We start from the raw sequence: 23,165 nt of genomic DNA, 5'->3' as shown, positions 1-23,165 counted from the left end.
CATGAGTTTCTTCATTTGCATAGTCTTTCCCACAGTGAATGTGATATTCAAAAAGATAGTAAACAAAACTGTACCTTTTCATATTGGTACAGAATTCAGTGTCTGACTTTGAGGCCAGGCAAATTCATTTAGCCAATGCCACCAACTGGGCAAAAGTTACAAATTAAGCTAAATACATTCATAGCCTTTTACTGACTTTCCCTAAGATCACCACTGGGGGTGCTATGACCAACTCTACTCAATAGTACTATGTGCATGCCATTGGTGAGCTTGACCCCATATTTGTATGTGTATATAATTGGAAAGTAAGTGGTATATAATTGGAAAACTTTGCTGAGCCATTGAAAATGCTAAAAACAAAATGTCACGGACAGTTTTTCTTTTCTTTTTTTTTTTTTTTTTTGCTTGTTTGTTTATATTTCTGATGATATAACACAGTGGTAATAATAGTGGAGTTTCATTTTTCCTAGTCTCATTACCTCTGACTCCTGGCTGCGACACAGTGGTGTTTAATGTCGCTGATGTTGCTGAAAAAAGCGAACACACAAATACACAACATTGTTGTGTTTTGATGGTGATGCTTGCATGTACGATTGATTGTATTGCTTTTTTTTTTTCTTAGTTCAAACTAATGTGTTAGGCTTTACAGGCCTAAAGAACAAGTTGGGAGAAAAGCAGATCTGGTTCTAATTCAAAGGTCTATATTTACCTGTCCGTGGTGCTGCACTCGTTTGTGCCTGGCCTATCGTAGAAAAAAGAGAGACAACTGAAGTCTATTACAGTTCAAGCAAGGATGTCTCCATTTACATGGTCTATCCCACAGTGAAAGTGATCTTCAAACAAGAAACAGATTTCTCATTCTTTACACCATTTGCTTTTAACATGCTAAGAAAGTTGACTGCAACAATGCTAAGCCAGAAGTGAGGCTGTACCTTTGCATACTGGTACAGAATTCAGTGTCTGACATTGAGACCAGGCCAATTCATTTAGCCAATGCGGTAACACTTTATTTTGATAGTCCACTTTTAGACATTCTACAAACAGTAAGTAACTTTGCAACTGCATGTCAGCTAGCCATTAGAGTATAAGTAGACTGTCTGCTTAATATCTTCTAACACTCTTCTAAACATTGCAAGTATATGTCAACTTATTCTACTAACCCTAAACCTAACCTAACAGTCTGCTTTGAGAGTTGGTGGACATGTAGTTGCAAAGTTACTTATATGCAGTAGAATGTCTATAGTGGCCTATCAAAATAAAGTGTAACCGCTAATGCCACCAACTGGGCAAAAGTTACAAAGTTCAAATGAAGCTAAATGTACTCATAGGCTTTGAATGACTTTTCCTGTGGGTGTTATGACCAAACAAATTTACTCGACATTACTACATGCACGCCATTGGTGAGCCAGACCCCATAATTGAGGCATCAGTGGTATGTAAGCAGATCTGGTTCTAATTCAAAGCTTTATATTTACCTGTCCGTGGTGCTGCACTAGTTTGTGCCTGGCCTATCAAAGAAAAAGAGAGATAATTGATGTCTGTTACAGTTCAAGCATGGATTGCTTCATTTGCATGGTCTTTCCCACAGTCAAAGTGATGCTGAAATGGGCAGTAAACAAGAAAGTGATTTTTTTTTCTTTTCTACACCATTTGCCTACAACATACTAAGAAAGCTGACAACAATACCGAGCCAGAAGTGAGACTGTACAGTACCTTTGCATATTAGTATAGAATTCAGTGTCTGAAACTGACACCAGGCCAATTCATTTAGCCAACACCACCAACTGAGCAAAAGTTACAAAAGTTACAAAAGAAGCTAAATGCACTTATAGACTTTAATTGACTTTTCCTAAGACCACCACTAGGGGTGCTATGACCAAATTAATCTACTTGACAGTACTATGCGCATACCACTGGTGAGCTTGACCCCGTAATTGAGGTATAAATGGTGTATAATTGGAAAACTTTGCTGTGCCATTGGAAACCCAGGGATACACTGGTTCTTTCAAGTAGATTACCATTGATAGAACATGAAACACTGTTCCATGCTAACGGCAAAATATACTGTACAACACCACATTTATACATCAGTTGTATAAATGTGTTTGACTCACCTTGGCAGATGACTCCAGCATCTTCTTGGTGCCCACAGTTATGTGATCCCCATCCGAGTGATGCACAGTTTTTCAGTGTAGATTCATTTCCCACGGCACTGGACATCATCTAACCATATTTGTCCAGAACCTTGTCCAAAATAAGCACTGTTCTTTTCCTCTATGACACTCCCACAGCCCAATTCTCTACACACCACTGCCGCGTCTGTTGAATCCCACATGTCATCACACACTGTTCCCCAGATTCCATTGTGAAGAACCTCCACTCTTCCAGAACAGAGGTTGGGTCCATTTACCAGCCTGACAGCTATTAATTACAAACAATATAAAGATAGAAGAACAGGTCATTAGTTTTTTTTTGCTTGTTTGTTTATATTTCTGATGATATAACACAGTGGTAATAATAGTGGAGTTTCATTTTTCCTAGTCTCATTACCTCTGACTCCTGGCTGCGACACAGTGGTGTTTAATGTCGCTGATGTTGCTGAAAAAAAGCGAACACACAAATACACAACATTGTTGTGTTTTGATGGTGATGCTGGCATGTACGATTGATTGTATTTTTTTTTTTTCTTAGTTCAAACTAATGTGTTAGGCTTTACAGGCCTAAAGAACAAGTTGGGAGAAAAGCAGATCTGGTTCTAATTCAAAGGTCTATATTTACCTGTCCATGGTGCTGCACTCGTTTGTGCCTGGCCTATCATAGAAAAAAGAGAGATAACTGAAGTCTATTACAGTTCAAGCAAGGATGTCTCCATTTACATGGTCTATCCCACAGTGAAAGTGATCTTCAAACAAGAAACAGATTTTTCATTCTTTACACCATTTGCCTTTAACATGCTAAGAAAGTTGACTGCAACAATGCTAAGCAAGAAGTGAGGCTGTACCTTTGCATACTGGTACAGAATTCATTGTCTGACATTGAGACCAGGCCAATTCATTTAGCCAATGGTAACCAACTGGACAAAAGTTACAAAGTTACAAATGAAGCTAATATCTTTTCTTCTAAACATTGCAAGTATATGTCAACTTATTCTCTAACCCTAAACCTAACCTAACAGTCTGCTTTGCATCCTCCTGAGTTGGTCGCATTTGCAGGCTGCATACATCACAAAGCCTGGTTAATTTCAGTTAACTGAAGCATTATGTTTGATTGAGTCATGAGCATATTACAACAGTTTACACTTCACTAACAACAATGGTAAAATTTATAACTGTTAATATTATTAAACAAGATCTTCTTTATGACGTATGCAGCCTACAAATGCGATCTCCTGAGGATGCAGCTTTCCAGTTTGAGAAAGGCCTAAACAAGTCTTTGATTTTTTTTTTCCTAAGATTGCCTACAACATACTAAGGGGTGCTATGACCAAATAAATCTACTTGACAGAACTACTTGCATGCCATTGGTGAGCTTGACCCTGTAATTGAGACATTAGTGGTACATAATTGGAAAACTTTGTTGTGCCAATGGAAATGTTGAAAAAACCAATACAAACAAACAAACAGCAATAAAAAACAAACAGCAAGGATACATACACTGGTTCTTTCAAGTAGATCACCATATGATAGAACATGAAACACTGTTCCATGCTAAATGCAAAATATATAGTACAACACCACATTTATACATCAGTTGTATAAATGTGTTTGACTCACCTTGGCAGATGACTCCAGCATCTTCTTGGTGCCCACAGTTATGTGATCCCCATCCGAGTGATGCACAGTTTTTCAGTGTAGATTCATTTCCACGGCACTGGACATCATCTAACCATATTTGTCCAGAACCTTGTCCAAAATAAGCACTGTTCTTTTCCTCTATGACACTCCCACAGCCCAATTCTCTACACACCACTGCCGCGTCTGTTGAATCCCACATGTCATCACACACTGTTCCCCAGATTCCATTGTGAAGAACCTCCACTCTTCCAGAACAGAGGTTGGGTCCATTTACCAGCCTGACAGCTATTAATTACAAACAATATAAAGATAGAAAAACAGGTCATTAGTTTTTTTTGCTTGTTTGTTTATATTTCTGATGATATAACACAGTGGTAATAATAGTGGAGTTTCATTTTTCCTAGTCTCATTACCTCTGACTTCTGGCTGCGACACAGTGGTGTTTAATGTCGCTGATGTTGCTAAAAAAGCGAACACACAAATATACAACATTGTTGTGTTTTGATGGTGATGCTGGCATGTACGATTGATTGTATTGTTTTTTTTTTTTTTTTAGTTCAAACTAATGTGTTAGGCTTTACAGGCCTAAAGAACAAGTTGGGAGAAAAGCAGATCTGGTTCTAATTCAAAGGTCTATATTTACCTGTCCATGGTGCTGCACTCGTTTGTGCCTGGCCTATCATAGAAAAAAGAGAGATAACTGAAGTCTATTACAGTTCAAGCAAGGGTGTCTCCATTTACATGGTCTATCCCACAGTGAAAGCGATCTTCAAACAAGAAACAGATTTTTCATTCTTTACACCATTTGCCTTTAACATGCTAAGAAAGTTGACTGCAACAATGCTAAGCAAGAAGTGAGGCTGTACCTTTGCATACTGGTACAGAATTCATTGTCTGACATTGAGACCAGTTCATTTAGCCAATGGTACCAACTGGACAAAAGTTACAAAGTTACAAATGAAGCTAAATTTTCTCATAGGCCGTTTCTCAAACGGAAGGCTGCATCCTCCTGAGGTCGCATTTGCAGGCTGCATACATCACAAAGCCTGGTTAATTTCAGTTAACTGAGCATTATGTTCGTGAGTCATGAGCATATTACAACAGTTTACACTTCACTAAGAACAATGGTAAAATTTATAACTGTTAATATTATTAAACAAGATCTTCTTTATGACGTATGCAGCCTACAAATGCGATCTCCTGAGGATGCAGCCTTCCGTTTGAGAAAGGCCTACAGTCTTTGATTGACTTTTTCCTAAGATCACCTCCGGGGGTGCTATGACCAAATAAATCTACTTGACAGAACTACTTGCATGCCATTGGTGAGCTTGACCCTGTAATTGAGACATTAGTGGTACATAATTGGAAAACTTTGTTGTGCCAATGGAAATGTTAAAAAACCAATACAAACAAACAAACAGCAACAAAAAACAAACAGCAAGGATACATCGTTTCTTTCAAGGTGATCACGTTATGTAGAATATGACAAACTATTGCATTACAAATGAGAAATATATAGTACAACACACTACATCAGTTGTATAAATGTGTTTGACTCACCTTGGCAGATGACTCCAGCATCTTCTTGGTGCACACAGTTATGTGATCCCCATCCGGGTGATGCACAGTTTTTCAGTGTAGATTCATTTCCACGGCACTGGACATCATCTAACCATATTTGTCCAGAACCTTGTCCAAAATAAGCACTGTTCTTTTCCTCTATGACACTCCCACAGCCCAATTCTCTACACACCACTGCCGCGTCTGTTGAATCCCACATGTCATCACACACTGTTCCCCAGATTCCATTGTGAAGAACCTCCACTCTTCCAGAACAGAGGTTGGGTCCATTCACCAACCTGACAGCTATTAATTACAAACAATATAAAGATAGAAGAAAGTTAGGTCATTAGGTTTGAAAAAAGGCCTAAAGTCTTTGATTGACTTTTTCCTAAGATCACCACCGGGGGTGCTTTGACCAAACAAATCTACTTGACAGTACTACATGCATGCCATTGGTGACCTTGACCCCGTAATTGAGGTATAGCTCGGCGCTTGACTATACCCTGGTGACCATTGTGTATCTTATGAAGGAGCTCTTGCCTCATGCAATGAGGAATCACAATCCTTTAGCCCCTTAGGAGGAGCTCTGAAGCTACAATAAGATTTTCCCTTTCAGGCCAGTATGGCCCCAACTCCAGAGGAAGGACATGTTTCTCTGGCCACTCAGTCTCACAGTACTGGGTTTTGTACAGATGGGATCGGCTTTCTGATTCTTCATTATTGTGTTCAAACTTGTATCAGTAGCTGGCAGGGCCTGAACCACAGCATCCACAAACACCTTAACCTCGTCCTCATCCTCTTTCTCCTCCTGTGTAAACGTGTGTTTCTCTGGAGCTCTTGATAATGTGTCAGCAGTTATGAGCTGCTTACCAGGCACGTGCACAATGTCAAACGTGAACTTCATCAGTCTCAGACGGAACCTCAGGATTCATGGAGGGAGATCATCCAGTGCTTTGGTGCTTAACAGTGAAAGCAGTGGTTTGAGATCTGTCTCTAGTCTATACTTTAGACAGGAGGTAAGATGACAGACGTTCACTTGCCCATGTAATGCAAGGGCCTCAGACAAGCCCCTGGAGATGAACAATACTGTGTTCAGCTAGTTTTCTTGCAATTGTTTATCCAATCCAGATGCAATTCTGTAGCGCTCAAACCACTTCATCCATCACGGCCATTCAGTTGTATTGGTGAAGTCGAACTTGCCTGGCAGTGCTAACATTAGCTGTGAGACTAACATTGGTGGGGCTGGCACTTCTCTCTCCATTTTCCCCATAGACTCTTTATTTGAGTTCACTTCAGGTTTAGTTCGTTGTTACCTATCTAAGTTATTCCATCACTTCTGACACCATGTTATGTATGCTACACTATAATAACAAGACAGACACCAGTGATGCTCACTGCTGAATGTTTACTGAGGAACTGACGTCATGAGAAAACGTGTCACACCCTTATAGGTCCTTACAACAACATGAATCTCCTCTCAGTGTGCCCTTTACAGAACACAAATGAGGCTAAATGTACTCGTAGCCTTTGACTGACTTTCCATAAGATTTATATGCCACTTTATAAAAGATCACAATTTATTAAACATGAAACACTGTTCTATGTTGATGACAAAACATACTGTATGACACCACAGCTATTCATCAGCTGTATAAATGTGTTTGACTCACTTTGGCAAATAACTCCAGCATCTTCTTGGTGCCCACAGTTATGTGATTCCCATCCAAGCAATGAACAGTTTTTCAGTGTAGATTCATTCCCACGGCACTGGACATCATCTAACCATATTTGCAGCAGAGAGCCTCCCTGACTGAGCCGTACAGCATGATGGTTTTGATTGACAAAATGATGGGTCAGTTGCAGCTTATGAGAGACGACGTTGCGTCAAGGCATGGCACCCCTAGCAGATCACCACCCAGACTGCCTCAGCCTTATAACGAGCCACCTCCTGCGCATTATGAATACCCCGATAAACAGTGGTATGTACATGCACCTCAGCATGATGATGATCGAGCTTATGGGCCATCTGACAGATTCCAGAGCAGCTACGAGCCTGCAGTGAGATCAAAGATCGATATGTACCAAAACTCAATGCCCCTACCTGCTCAGAAACCCAAGACTTCCTTTTTAGAGCAGCCTTCCATTCAGATAAAGGAGTCAGCTGCCGAATACCGTGGTCCTAAGCCCAGTATACCCTACCTGGTGTATAAAGATCCAAGCAGGTTTGCTCGCCTGAAGCTTGCGCTCCACAATCTGCTACCTGAAGACGTGTCAGAGTTGTTCAAGTTCCAAATCTTGGTGGATTATCTGCAACTGGAAGAGGCAAAACTGATTGCAGATTCCTTCCTCAACTCTCCATATCCTTATACAGCAACGATGGCTGCCTTGACAGAGAATTTTGTTAAGCCTCATCAACTTGCCTTGAGTAAGATTGCACAAGTAATGGATGCACAAGATGTCTGTCCAGGAGATCCTGAAGCCTACAAAAGGTTTGCATTACAAGTTCACGTGAAAGGGGGACGTGAAAGGAATGTTCCATCAAGTTTAACCCTCTGGGGTCGAAAAAAGCGCCGGCGCGGTTTGTGGCCGTTTTTCTGATAACGCCCAAAAGAACTTCAATGACTCCATCATTTTTGATCGTACAGATAAGAGCAATACATCAATGGAATCTGTAAGGAATTCACTTTTATTTGTGTACACTCATAATAACAACAACACTCTGTGGTTTTGTGAAATGAAGCAAACAAACAGGCTATGCAGTCTAAAACTCAGCAAATACTCCACACAGAGACATGAGAGAGATATCTATAGAAAGCCTGATATGTCTACTTTTAAATGAAGTAAGTCTTATCGAAAACAAATATCATGTGTTAAAGTAATCTGTATGAAACCAACCGCATGTCCAGTCTTTCTCGTCAGACCTAATTATTTTTAATTTGATCACGCCCAGGAGCTACTTTCGGTTTGTTATTATAATCAGTCACGTGGAGGCGCAAACGGCGAACCGCCCACATCAACGTAAACAAAGCGGGAGACTTCACTTCATTGTTCATCTCGGCTACTTGAGTCTTGTTACTGGAAGAAGACGTGCTGTGAGGAGAAAGATTTATACAGTATTTCCCTCAGAGGAAGAGCGCGATGCGACGCACGGCGAGATCCACCGAAAGAGTAAGTCTTTCTTTTATTAGTCTGCTTGCCTTAAAGTGAAACGTTATGAAGTATGTTTTATTTCATTGCATCGAAATGTTTGACGACGCCAGGATGTTTTTAAAATAAAAATGACGCGATATAAAAGTAATAGTGTTTACACTGTAACACTGAATGACAGAGTCTAAGATTGTTTAGACAAAACTACTGTCATATACTCTGCTCACGAATAGATGTTAATGACGTGCTTAACAATAATAAATTAGTTTCCCAGACATGAAATGGTTTTGGATTGTATACTACATACAAAGCATGCTTGTGTTTATGATTATAAATTCATATTTATTTATTTATTTATTTATCTATCGTATAACAATAGGATAATATTAGTTTATTATTAATACTTTGTTCATGAATAGATGTTTAACGTGCTAAACAATAATAATTAGTTTCTCAGATATAAAATGCCATTTTTTAAAGATAGTATAAAGCATGTGTGAGTCTATGACTACAAAATCATACTATATGTATATATTACAGATGCTCCTGATATTAACATGCTCACAGATGTTTTTGTTTTTTTTTTCTTTTTTTGTCTAGTGATCTGATTCCTGCACCACAGATGAAGGCTACATGAAGAGTGCTATACCAACATCAAATGTTCAACTACACTGTTTTTTTATTGTAAGACAATGTCCTGGACTACTGATGATGAGTTTTGTTTCTTAAATCCATGGAAAGAAGCAGCAATCACTTGAATATGAGGTATAATTTACTTGTTTCACTTGTTGAACAGAATCCAGAAAACAGTTTTCAGGAATGACACAAGGTCTGTTCACGTCTCTATGGTTAGATCAGTGTAGTCAATAATGTGCTTTTGACCTTCATTATGTATGTTTTGATGATACTGTGTTGTAAATAAAATACAAATAGTCTAAAACTATACTACTCTACCTGACAGTCACAGTCTCATTGATGGGCCATTAGAGGAGGGCCTTTTGTCTCTCAGGTGTAGATCACTCAATATTCATGGCCGTTGTCACTCCCTCGCATATTCCCTTTCAGTCACAAAACATGTCTTAGAAAATTTAAATCAATATATTGTTTTCTGTAAACGCGTGAATGAGATGATTTTTACATCATTTTGTAGAAAAAAACTCTAGACTACCACATCCAGTTCTCAAAAGTCTTGTGGACTAATGTTCTGAATGCGTTTCATGGTCTTATTTCAGTGACTTAAAGATTTTAGTTTTTCACTAACCACGCATAAACGTTGTTTTCTCAAAAACACAAACATGTATTTTAATGTTGCTTGCATATTATTGTAGCCCAGTTTGTGCTGATTAGAATGTAGACTTTAGAATCAGAATCAGAATCAGACTTTAGCCATTAATATGTTTTTAAGATACTGAAAAAAGCACAAATGTCAGGGCATGTCAAAACTTCTCCAGGGCCCCAAAGCACCCTCAGACCCCAGAGGGAACAGGACAGAGCTATTCTGCGATTTGTGTGGAGAGATATGGAACGAGACAGAGGACCAAACATCTATGAATGGCAGGTGCTCCCATTTGGCACTACTTGCAGCCCTTGCTGTGCCTCTTATACCCTGCACAAACATGTCCTTGACAACACAGAGTCGGGTGATGGCCTACAATTCACTATCCAAAGGAACTTCTATGTTGACAACTGTCTTCAGAGCCTGAACACAGCTGATGAGGCCAGAGGGCTGATTGACCGTCTCAGAGAGCTGCTGGCAAGTGGAGGATTTAACATCTGGCAGTGGGCCTTAAACCAACCTGAAGTAGTAAGCAATCTACCTAAAGAAGCTCAGTCTACCAGTACCAAACTGTGGTTGTCACAAAAGGAAACGTAAGTTCCTGAATCCGCTCTGGGTCTGCACTGGCACTGCCCCACCTACACTCTTAGGTACAAGCACCATCCCTTAGAGTATGGACCACCCACAATGCACAACTTATATCAAGTCCTTGCCAGTCAGTATGACCCATTGGGCTTCATTCTCCCCTACACAACCAGGGCGAAAATACTGATCTAGAAACTGTGGGCTAAGTGAGAATGGGACAATCCTCTATTCCCCGACGAACTTCTGCATCACCTTTCCTAGATGCTATGTGACTCCAGAAATGGACAACGACTCTGTAGTGAGAGAGATACATGTGTTCTGCGATGCATCAGAAAGGGCCTATGGTGCAGTCTCGTACCTGAGATTAGAGAGCAGTCAAGGCAAGGTACAGTCAGCATTCCTAATCGCACGTTTCCGAGTTGCACCTAAAAAACAGTTGTTAGTTCCCAGACTTTAACTCTGTGCTGCACTCTGTGGAGCTCAGTTAGCAGATGTGCTAAGGAAAGAACTTGAATATCGCAGGATTACTTTGTGGTCCGATTCCACAACAGTACTTAATTGGTTGCAGTCAGAGTCCTGCCAGTTCAAAGTCTTTGTTGGCACCAGGATTGCAGAAATACAAGATACCACAAGTCCACAGGATTGGAGGTACGTGGAGTCTGCTCTGAATTCTGCGGATGACCTAACAAAGGGAAAATCGCTTGCAGACCTAGCCACTCCAAACAGATGAACAATGGACCCCCGTTCCTCTTAATGCACCCTGATCATTGGCCAAAGAATCCTGCTGACAGCTCTCTGAAGGATGACTCAGAGTTACGTAAGTCAACGTTCTGCGCCTTAAATGTAGTGACCTCCCATGCAGAAATTCCAGATGCCAACCAGTTTACAACTTACAGTGAATTACTGGAAGCTACTGCACAATGTGTTCATGGGGTGGCGAATGGAGAACCACTAACAGCTGGAGACTTCCTACAAGCAGAAATACTTCAGTGGAGAGCATCTCAGCGGGATAGTTTCTTTGATGACTTCCAATGCCTGAAACAAGTCAAGTCAAGTCAAGTCAAGTCACCTTTATTTATATACCGCCTTTAACAATACAGAATTGTGACAAGGCGGCTGTACAGTATTAAATAGGAAACAGTACATCAACAATGCCAAAGGCAACATTAAACACTCACATTATAGGTAAAGGTAGTTAATCAAAACAATAAAATAAAATGCAATATTGTGTTAAGAGAAAGTGTCCCCAACTAAGCAAGCCAGAGGCGACAGCGGCAAGGAACCAAAACTCCATCGGTGACAAATGGAGAAAAAAAACCTTGGGAGAAACCAGGCTCAGTCGGGGGGCCAGTTCTCCTCTGGCCAAAGTTCCCGTGGTCTTGTGCCGACAGCCGTCTAGGTGATGTGGTCTTTAATGTGGATCCGTCTCTGGGGCTCATCTAGTTGATGTGGACTCCGCTGATATTCAGGGCTGTAGAGGTCGTCTCTAGGTGCTGATCCACCGTCTGGGCTGGGTTCGGACTGGATCCGGGGGACTGCAGTGACCATCTGATCTGGATACGGACTGGATCTGGTGGTTAATGTGACCTCGGAATAAACAAGGGACACCTCTCCCTTCTAACAGTAAACTGCTCACCTTGAGTCCAGAGCTGGACAAAGAGATGGGGAAGACTTCGACGAGCTGAGGCACTCGACATAGCGACGAAGCACCCAATTGTCCTTGACCACAGTCATGCCCTTACCAAGCTCATAATTCAAGATTATGACCACTAGATGAGACATCCAGGCCCAGAGAGAGTCCTGGAGGAGATCAGATGGAAATTTTGGATTCTGTGCAGCAGAGAAGCCATCCGCAATTACCAGTTTCGATGCACTGACTGTCGGAGATGGAGAGCCAACCCAGAAATCCCACAAATGTCAGACTTACCTGTAGCCCAACTTCAGCTATTTAAGCCTGCATTTTACTCCACCGGGATTGCTTTGGACCCTTTTCGGTAAAGATTGGACAGAGAGTGGAGGAAAGATGGGGAATAATTTGGAAGTGCCTGACAACTCGCTGTGTCCACCTAGACATACTGTCAGGTATTGACTCTGATTCCTTCCTCATGGCATTCAGGAGGTTTGTGGCATGTCGAGGAACACTTTTCGAACTTTGGTCTGATCAAGGGATTAATTTTAAAGGATGGGAGAGAGAATTGAATGAAGCCTTCAAGGGTATGTCGCCTGAGTTACAGCTACAGTTAGCAAAGCAGAAAGTTCACTTCCGCTTTAACCCACCTGGAGCTCCCCACTTCAGAGGAGCATGGGAACAGGAGATACGATCTGTTAAATCAGCTCTGTATCCTATTGTTGGTGCTCAGTCTGTTACAGAGGAAGTTCTCAGGACAGTGTTAACTGAAGTAGAGGGAATACTGAACTCCAAGCCTCTTCGATACCTCTCCTTTGATGTGTTTAGATATTGATCCTGTTACCCCGAATCACCTTCTCTTGGGGCGGCCTGACGGCTCTCTCCCACAGGTTGTATATCCTCAAAGTGAACTGATCAGTCGGAAACAATGGCGCCACAGTCAGATCCTCACAGACTTTTTCTAGTCTGCATTCATCAAGTACTATCTACCCAATCTGCAGACTCAATCTAAATGGCAGAGGAATGCCATTTAGTGCCTAAATTTGGGGGCGGCTGTACAGATGGCCCGCCATTAATCTAGTATGTATATAGTTGGTGTAGTAGCATTACCTACTTTGTCTAGTGTGTGGCAGTATATGCTCACGTAACTTAGTCATGGTCTTATTTCAGTGACTTAAAGATTTTAGTTTTTCACTAACCACGCATAAACGTTGTTTTCTCAAAAACACAAACATGTATTTTAATGTTGCTTGCATATTATTGTAGCCCAGTTTGTGCTGATTAGAATGTAGACTTTAGAATCAGAATCAGAATCAGACTTTAGCCATTAATATGTTTTTAAGATACTGAAAAAAGCACAAATGTCAGGGCATGTCAAAACTTCTCCAGGGCCCCAAAGCACCCTCAGACCCCAGAGGGAACAGGACAGAGCTATTCTGCGATTTGTGTGGAGAGATATGGAACGAGACAGAGGACCAAACATCTATGAATGGCAGGTGCTCCCATTTGGCACTACTTGCAGCCCTTGCTGTGCCTCTTATACCCTGCACAAACATGTCCTTGACAACACAGAGTCGGGTGATGGCCTACAATTCACTATCCAAAGGAACTTCTATGTTGACAACTGTCTTCTGAGCCTGAACACAGCTGATGAGGCCAGAGGGCTGATTGACCGTCTCAGAGAGCTGCTGGCAAGTGGAGGATTTAACATCTGGCAGTGGGCCTTAAACCAACCTGAAGTAGTAAGCAATCTACCTAAAGAAGCTCAGTCTACCAGTACCAAACTGTGGTTGTCACAAAAGGAAACGTAAGTTCCTGAATCCGCTCTGGGTCTGCACTGGCACTGCCCCACCTACACTCTTAGGTACAAGCACCATCCCTTAGAGTATGGACCACCCACAATGCACAACTTATATCAAGTCCTTGCCAGTCAGTATGACCCATTGGGCTTCATTCTCCCCTACACAACCAGGGCGAAAATACTGATCTAGAAACTGTGGGCTAAGTGAGAATGGGACAATCCTCTATTCCCCGACGAACTTCTGCATCACCTTTCCTAGATGCTATGTGACTCCAGAAATGGACAACGACTCTGTAGTGAGAGAGATACATGTGTTCTGCGATGCATCAGAAAGGGCCTATGGTGCAGTCTCGTACCTGAGATTAGAGAGCAGTCAAGGCAAGGTACAGTCAGCATTCCTAATCGCACGTTTCCGAGTTGCACCTAAAAAACAGTTGTTAGTTCCCAGACTTTAACTCTGTGCTGCACTCTGTGGAGCTCAGTTAGCAGATGTGCTAAGGAAAGAACTTGAATATCGCAGGATTACTTTGTGGTCCGATTCCACAACAGTACTTAATTGGTTGCAGTCAGAGTCCTGCCAGTTCAAAGTCTTTGTTGGCACCAGGATTGCAGAAATACAAGATACCACAAGTCCACAGGATTGGAGGTACGTGGAGTCTGCTCTGAATTCTGCGGATGACCTAACAAAGGGAAAATCGCTTGCAGACCTAGCCACTCCAAACAGATGAACAATGGACCCCCGTTCCTCTTAATGCACCCTGATCATTGGCCAAAGAATCCTGCTGACAGCTCTCTGAAGGATGACTCAGAGTTACGTAAGTCAACGTTCTGCGCCTTAAATGTAGTGACCTCCCATGCACAAATTCCAGATGCCAACCAGTTTACAACTTACAGTGAATTACTGGAAGCTACTGCACAATGTGTTCATGGGGTGGCGAATGGAGAACCACTAACAGCTGGAGACTTCCTACAAGCAGAAATACTTCAGTGGAGAGCATCTCAGCGGGATAGTTTCTTTGATGACTTCCAATGCCTGAAACAAGTCAAGTCAAGTCAAGTCAAGTCACCTTTATTTATATACCGCCTTTAACAATACAGAATTGTGACAAGGCGGCTGTACAGTATTAAATAGGAAACAGTACATCAACAATGCCAAAGGCAACATTAAACACTCACATTATAGGTAAAGGTAGTTAATCAAAAACAATAAAATAAAATGCAATATTGTGTTAAGAGAAAGTGTCCCCAACTAAGCAAGCCAGAGGCGACAGCGGCAAGGAACCAAAACTCCATCGGTGACAAATGGAGAAAAAAAACCTTGGGAGAAACCAGGCTCAGTCGGGGGGCCAGTTCTCCTCTGGCCAAAGTTCCCGTGGTCTTGTGCCGACAGCCGTCTAGGTGATGTGGTCTTTAATGTGGATCCGTCTCTGGGGCTCATCTAGTTGATGTGGACTCCGCTGATATTCAGGGCTGTAGAGGTCGTCTCTAGGTGCTGATCCACCGTCTGGGCTGGGTTCGGACTGGATCCGGGGGACTGCAGTGACCATCTGATCTGGATACGGACTGGATCTGGTGGTTAATGTGACCTCGGAATAAACAAGGGACACCTCTCCCTTCTAACAGTAAACTGCTCACCTTGAGTCCAGAGCTGGACAAAGAGATGGGGAAGACTTCGACGAGCTGAGGCACTCGACATAGCGACGAAGCACCCAATTGTCCTTGACCACAGTCATGCCCTTACCAAGCTCATAATTCAAGATTATGACCACTAGATGAGACATCCAGGCCCAGAGAGAGTCCTGGAGGAGATCAGATGGAAATTTTGGATTCTGTGCAGCAGAGAAGCCATCCGCAATTACCAGTTTCGATGCACTGACTGTCGGAGATGGAGAGCCAACCCAGAAATCCCACAAATGTCAGACTTACCTGTAGCCCAACTTCAGCTATTTAAGCCTGCATTTTACTCCACCGGGATTGCTTTGGACCCTTTTCGGTAAAGATTGGACAGAGAGTGGAGGAAAGATGGGGAATAATTTGGAAGTGCCTGACAACTCGCTGTGTCCACCTAGACATACTGTCAGGTATTGACTCTGATTCCTTCCTCATGGCATTCAGGAGGTTTGTGGCATGTCGAGGAACACTTTTCGAACTTTGGTCTGATCAAGGGATTAATTTTAAAGGATGGGAGAGAGAATTGAATGAAGCCTTCAAGGGTATGTCGCCTGAGTTACAGCTACAGTTAGCAAAGCAGAAAGTTCACTTCCGCTTTAACCCACCTGGAGCTCCCCACTTCAGAGGAGCATGGGAACAGGAGATACGATCTGTTAAATCAGCTCTGTATCCTATTGTTGGTGCTCAGTCTGTTACAGAGGAAGTTCTCAGGACAGTGTTAACTGAAGTAGAGGGAATACTGAACTCCAAGCCTCTTCGATACCTCTCCTTTGATGTGTTTAGATATTGATCCTGTTACCCCGAATCACCTTCTCTTGGGGCGGCCTGACGGCTCTCTCCCACAGGTTGTATATCCTCAAAGTGAACTGATCAGTCGGAAACAATGGCGCCACAGTCAGATCCTCACAGACTTTTTCTAGTCTGCATTCATCAAGTACTATCTACCCAATCTGCAGACTCAATCTAAATGGCAGAGGAATGCCATTTAGTGCCTAAATTTGGGGGCGGCTGTACAGATGGCCCGCCATTAATCTAGTATGTATATAGTTGGTGTAGTAGCATTACCTACTTTGTCTAGTGTGTGGCAGTATATGCTCACGTAACTTAGTAGCAAGGGTTGCATCAGCCGTAGTGGCCATTACGTTATGAGGAAATTACCATAAGCTCTGGTCAGGTGTGGACTGTTAGCTCTTGGTTGCTACTAAATTTCACCTGTTCTGATAATTTCTGAGTGGTTTTAGTTGGTGTGCGTCAATGTACAATGTACAATGTACAGAGTTTGTCTAGCATTAAGTAGCATCCTAATGTACATCTAATATTGTTGTAATATCTTAACGTGCGAGCATACTGTATTATTTGGGATGATAATATTGCAGTTAGTAATTATTCCTTCCTTTTGTTCATTTTAGAACCACATCTATATATACCTAATTGCCTATTGTGTAGATTGGAACCACAGAAAGAAATCCCTGTATGCCATACCGTGCTGATTGCTGATTCTGAATCCTAATCATCCAAGTAAACCTACATAAACCTGATTCTGTCGTGACTGAGATCCTGTAGCGATTACAACATATCATCAGCCAATTAAGTTATTCCTATCCCTTCCGAACAAACATGTAAAAGTGAACATTGCATTTGATCACCCCTTTAATAAACATAAAATCTGGGTTTAATACTTCTAATCTTACATAATAATGAATAAGGAGAATCTAACATATTAAAGGATAATTCAATCTCATTTAATGCTTCTTTTGATGGTTAAATGTGCTATGATTATCTGTAAGGATTAAACAATAGTTTAAAACAAGACATGTTATGTAGTAGTGATTACTGAGGTCCACAATCCGTCCATCTTCCATGCCACTTACTACAGGACACGGAAGTGCTGACGTACAGCAACAGTATCAGATTGAAGAGGTTAGGAGAACATTCTGGGAACCTTCAGAGAACTTTCAGGGAACCTTCTAGGAACATAAATAGAATGTTCTCTATTGGTTAGCCAGGAAAGTTTTCTGAACATTTATAGAACATTCAGAACATGATAACTACAGTAATTATCAAAGTGGGAAGTGATGCCCCCTGGGGGCATTTTGAGAGGGAAAAAAATTATTATGAAAATATAATTATATTTTCCTATATTTTCATTATATTTTAAAATGTTCATGCTAACTTCAGGCTTTATTCTCAAGTCATATATAACTGTCACGTTATGCAAAACAACAAGCTTTAAAACACCTTTTTAGATGGTAAAATTAGATGGTAAATTCTGTTTTCTGACAGGTACATCGCAGTGTAAGATTCACAGTGAATATTACTACTATATTATTGTCACGAATCTGGTCGGTGTCCCGCTGCCCGCTCACCGCCAGATGTAACTCTCGCCCTGTCACACACAGACTGTTGCACCACACCCCGGACTACATTCCCCATCAGCCATTGCACTTCACCCGCAACCAATCAGCGGCGCTATAAAAGCCCCGGTCTTTCCACTTGCAAACCACTGATTGTTGTATTGCTAGCGTTTTCCTAGTTTCTGGTTCCGAGTTCCTAGTCCCCAGTGTTTTGTCTTTCCCGCCTGGTTTTCTCATTCTGACTGTCTAGCCGCCTGCCTTTTGGACTATCGCGCTTGTTTACTGGATTTCTCTCTTCGACTGCCTGTGATATACCTGTCTGCTCCCGTCTCGACCCTGCCTGTACGACCATGTCTTTGCTTGGAAATGTCAATAAAAGCTTGCATGTGGATCCGCTCGCCTCACGTCTCTCCTTCCCGGTAACAGAACAATCCGTCACAACAGGATCCAGCAGCTTTTTACCCGGACATTCACATGATATGGACACAGACAGGATTCTTTGCCGGATCAAACAAGGACCGCACACACTGGATCAATACATCCGTGAGTTTCTTTCAATTGCCAACTATTCCACTCTCCCGGTCTGTATAAAAATTGAGATTTTTTGTGACGGCGTGAACCAGCCCCTCTGTACAAAATTGAGACGCAAGGGCCCACGCTCGTCACTGGAGGCGTTTCTGAACTTTGCGCTGTTGTGTGTGGGTTCGCCGTGCACCGTAGGGGTCGCGCAGAGGGAACGCAACAACGCGGTAATGGCGCCCACGCGTCCCACTCGCAAATTGGCGGTCATGCCGGAGCACGATCCCACAAACACGTTTGCCGCCTGGATCGCTCGTGAAATGGCAGCCGTGCAGGAGCGCGCTCAAGCAATGGCGGCGACAGCGGTGCCCGTTCACAAAATGGCGGCGACTGCGGTGCCTGTTCACAAGATGGCGGCAGCGCCGGCGCGTGCTCACAAGATGGCGGCGACGGCGGAGCCCGTTCACAAGATGGCGGCGGAAACAGAGCTCCGTCACGTCACAGCTGCCATACCAGAGCAATATGAAGTTACAGCTGCATTTCCTGAGTCAAGTCAAGTTTCCAAGTCAAGTCGCAGCTGTGTTTCCTGAGTCAAGTCAAGTTTCCGAGTCCAGTCAAGTTGCGTCTGCATTTCCCGAGTCTAGTCAAGTTCCCAAGTCAAGTCAAATTGCAGCTGTGTTTCCTGTGTCAAGTCAAATCAGAGCTATTGCCCCTGTCTCAAGTCAAATTACAGCCATCTTTCCTGAGCCACTGCACAAGACGGCTGCCACGCCAGAGCCACTGCACAAGATGGCCGCCGTCTCCAAGCAACTGCACAAGATGGCCGCCGTCTCCAAGCAACTGCACAATATGGCCGCCATTACAGAACCTGTGGTCAGCGCCCGGACGCCACCTGTGGTCATGATGGCCCACGTACTGGACACACCTCTAGTGACGGTATGGGCAGCTAAAATGGCGCTCCTTCATGCCGCGGCGGCTACCCCTGAGTCAAGTCAAGACACAGAGTCAAGTCAAGCCAAAGCCGTCGTTCTCCATGAGTCAAGCCAAGTCACAGTTGTTCCCCACGAGTCAAATCACGCTACAGCTGTTGCTCCTGAGTCAAGCCATGTTGTTCCTGAGTCAAGTCACGTTACAGCTGTTGTTCCTGAGCCAAGCCATGTTGTTCATGAGTCAAGTCCCGGTACAGCGGATCTCCATGAGCCAGGCCAGGTTATAGCAGATCCTCATGAGCCAAGTCAAGCTGCTGCTGTTATTCCAGAGCCAAGTCAAACTTCAGCCGCTGCTCCAGAGTCAAGTCAGGCTACAGCTGTAGCCTCCAAGTCCAGTCAAGCCTCCAAGTCCAGTCAAGCTTCCAAGTCCAGTCAAGCTTCCAAGTCCAGTCAAGCTTCCAGGTCCAGTCAAGCTTCCAAGTCCAGCAACGTCAAAGCGGTCGTTCCTGCGTCAAGCAACGGCAAGGTGGTCGTTCCTGCGTCAAGCAACGGCAAGGCGGTCGTTCCTGCGTCAAGTGAAGTCACAGCCGTGGTTCCTGAGTCAAGTAAAGTCATTGATCCTCACAAGCCAGTTCAAGTCACCGCTGATCTCCATGAGTCAAATCAGGTCACTACTGATCTTCACGAGCCAAGTCAAATCACTGCTGATCTCCAAGAGTCAAGTCAATTCACTACTGATCTTCACGAACCAAGTCAAGCCACAGCTGATCTCCACGAGCCTAGTCAAGTCACAGTTGCTCTTCACAAGCCAAGTCAGGCCTCAGCCAGTCACCACGAACCAGGTCAAGTCACCGTTGATCCTCATAGGCAAAGTCAAATCATCGCTGGACTTCACGTGTCAGGTCAATCACAGCGCCACTTATTGAGCCAAGTCAAGGTATTGCTGTTGTTTCAGAGTCAAGTCACGTCTCATCTGACCGCCCAGAGCCAAGTCACGTCTTGTCTGACCTTCCAGAGCCCCATCACATCTCGTCTATCTGTCCAGAGCCTCACCATGTCTCGTCTGACAGCCCAGAGTCAAGTCACAACTCATCCAACACCCCAAGGGCACGGCCAGTCATGAAGGCCAGCGTGGTGGACCCACCACTAGGGTCAGGGCGATCTTCAAACATCCTAGTACCATCAACATTGTCAGAACCCTCCTATAATGATGTCCTGTCACCTGCTGCTGCTCTTCCTATAATGGCGGTGGCCTTCTGGTGTGTGTGGGCTGCACACTCAGCTCCTGAGGTCATGTCTGTTCCCGAGTCAGCTCCAGAGCTCCCGTCTGATCACAAGCCTGCTCCAGAGCTCCCGTCTGATCACAAGCCTGCTCCAGAGCTCCCCTCACTTGGAGAAGCCATGCCAATGCCTCCTGAGGTGTCAGCCTTGGCTGTAGATCCTCCCACGGAGGCGGCATCCCTCTACAACCTCTCTGCTTCTCCCCTTATTCTGTCTGCCTCCTCTGTCTCTGCTGTTCCTAGGTCCCAGGCCATAACGCGGTTTCCTGCTCCAGAGCTCCCGCCTGGTCTCGAGTCAGCTCCAGAGGTCCCGTCTGGTCTCAAGTCAGCTCCAGAGGTCCCGTCTGACCACGAGTCAGCTCCAGAGGCCTTCCCTGTCGGAGAAGCCGCGCCAATGCCTCCTGAGGTGTCAGCTTCGGCTGTGGATCCTCCTAGGGAGGCGGCGTTATTCTGTGGTCTCTCTGCTTCTCTCCCTGTTCTCTCTGCCTCCTCTGTCCCTGCTCTCCCCAGGTCCCAGTCCATGACGCGGGTTCCTGCTCAGCCCTGGAGGGCCTCGGCGCCTCCTGTTCCGCCTCCCGTTCCGCCCTGGAGGGCTCCTGCGCCTCCTGCTCCGCCTCCACCTCCGCCCTGGAGGGCTCCTGCGCCTTCTGCTCCGCCTCTGGCTCCGCCCTGGAGGGCTCCTGGGCCTCCTGCTCTGCCTCCAGCCCCACCCTGGTGGGCTCCTCCTCTGTCGGTCCTGCCTCAATCACTGGGCCTCCCACATGGACCTGGTCCTCCAGCCCTCGCCCTGTCTCACTCCCGCCCCACCGCTCCCCTGGACTGTTATTCTGTTGGAGTGTCTGGAAGCCGCTCCTTGGGGGGGGTGCTATGTCACGAATCTGGTTGGTGTCCCACTGTCCGCTCACTGCCAGATGTCACTCTCGCCCTGTCACACACAGACTGTTGCACCACACCCCGGACTACATTCCCCATCAGCCATTGCACTTCACCCGCGACCAATCAGCGGCGCTATAAAAGCCCCGGTCTTTCCACTTGCAAACCATGGATTGTTGTATTGTTGTATTGTTAGCGTTTTCCTAGTTTCTGGTTCCGAGTTCCTAGTCCCCAGTGTTTTGTCTTTCCCGCCTGGTTTTCTCATTCTGACTGTCTAGCCGCCTGCCTTTTGGACTATCGCGCTTGTTTACTGGATTTCTCTCTTCGACTGCCTGTGATATACCTGTCTGCTCCCGTCTCGACCCTGCCTGTACGACCATGTCTTTGCTTGGAAATGTCAATAAAAGCTTGCATGTGGATCCGCTCGCCTCACGTCTCTCTCCTTCCCGGTAACAATTATCACTCTTGTCAACATACAGTAGTCTGCATTTTTTTTTCTGATAACTGTGGCAAAAACTCCGTCATTTTTTATCATACAGATAAGACTGATACATCATTCAAAACTGTGAAGGGTATACTTTAATTTGTGTTCAGTGACAATAACAATATATTTTTTTATAAAATAAATGAAGAAAACGTTTTTACAAAAAACATAAACATTTTACTAGTTGGGCTTTTCCAAAACTGTATTGCCAAACTAAAATATATGAAATTGAGATATATAAAATCTGTTTGCACCGTTTTCATGGTCTTGTTAGTTGTCAGTTTTTTTTTTCTTTTTTTTTTAATTTGATATCGTCATTCAGTTCAGGTGTGTTTAGTTTGGTCTGTGAATTTAAGTTGCTCTCTTTTGGTTCATTATTGGATGTGTTGCTGTTCTTTCATTGTAGTTTGTGCCCCTTTGGAATTATTAAAAACAACCTTCTACCTATCTTTGTGTGCTCATGATTTATACTGCAGCCACCCGTGACAGAAGCCTGGACCGATTAAGTGGAAGCGGCAAATTCATTTTATTTTCATTTTTGTGTTTTTTTTTTATTCTTTATGGATCACTTTGCTGCTATGCACCTCCTCTGCCTAGACATTTGGAACAGTACTTCAGTCTTGTACATCAGACCACCTTCCTGGACCACTGCCTGAGCCTGAGGTCCTAACACCGCCATACACGCACAGTTGTCCGTGGAGGGTCCTCGAGTCTTGACCATGGAGGTCGTACCCCTGTCCACCGTGCTCAACATGCTCAACAACAACATGCTGTACAGTGCCACATTGTGGAAAAACAGTCATTGCATTTCCTTCCTTCTGATACAAATATTAGGAAAGAGTAGATGAACTTTATTTTTAATAAAGTTCCAGATTGCATCAGTAAAAACTTGTTTCTTTGTTCACTTCTGTCACACCCCTGAACTGTATTGGTTTTGTGCCTATATATGATTTTCCTGTTCCTGCCCTTGTTATGTTTTTATGAGTTAACCTTGTATCACCTGTGTCTTCATACAGTTCATTGTAATCACCTGTCTTTAGAAGTTTGTTTCAGTTCAGTGTTTGTTGTCCAGTCTCGTCTATGTGTACGTGTGTTCCAGCCCTGCTTGTGGATTTACCCGTTTGGAATATATTAAAGACTTTTGATTTCATTGACCATCATCTTTGTGCTTATCCTTCACACGTAGTTGTGACAACTAGGGCTGTGACGGTGGCAGATTTTTTCCACCGCGGTGGTAATGGACCAACTACCGGTGGTGGCGC

General features: G+C 43.8%; 1 protein-coding gene and 1 long non-coding RNA gene across 2 annotated transcripts in view; both read right to left on the bottom strand.

Annotated features, from left to right (window-relative positions):
• The window catches only part of LOC127164175 (scavenger receptor cysteine-rich type 1 protein M130), a 66,585-nt gene that overhangs the window by 6,943 nt on the left and 36,477 nt on the right, over nt 1-23,165 (bottom strand). The window lies entirely within an intron of this gene.
• LOC127164270 (uncharacterized) overlaps nt 2,273-23,165 on the bottom strand; it is a 46,071-nt gene continuing 25,178 nt past the window's right edge. The window contains exons 2-4 of the long non-coding RNA XR_007827613.1: nt 4,438-4,470; nt 4,208-4,255; nt 2,273-2,421 (exon numbers count right to left, since the gene is read on the bottom strand). This is a non-coding gene — a long non-coding RNA (uncharacterized LOC127164270). The remainder of the gene's footprint in view (nt 2,422-4,207; nt 4,256-4,437; nt 4,471-23,165) is intronic.

Source organism: Labeo rohita, chromosome 4 (genome assembly GCF_022985175.1).
Source record: "Labeo rohita strain BAU-BD-2019 chromosome 4, IGBB_LRoh.1.0, whole genome shotgun sequence".
Lineage (NCBI taxonomy): Eukaryota > Metazoa > Chordata > Actinopteri > Cypriniformes > Cyprinidae > Labeo > Labeo rohita.
This window is presented reverse-complemented; position numbering and strand designations above follow the sequence as displayed.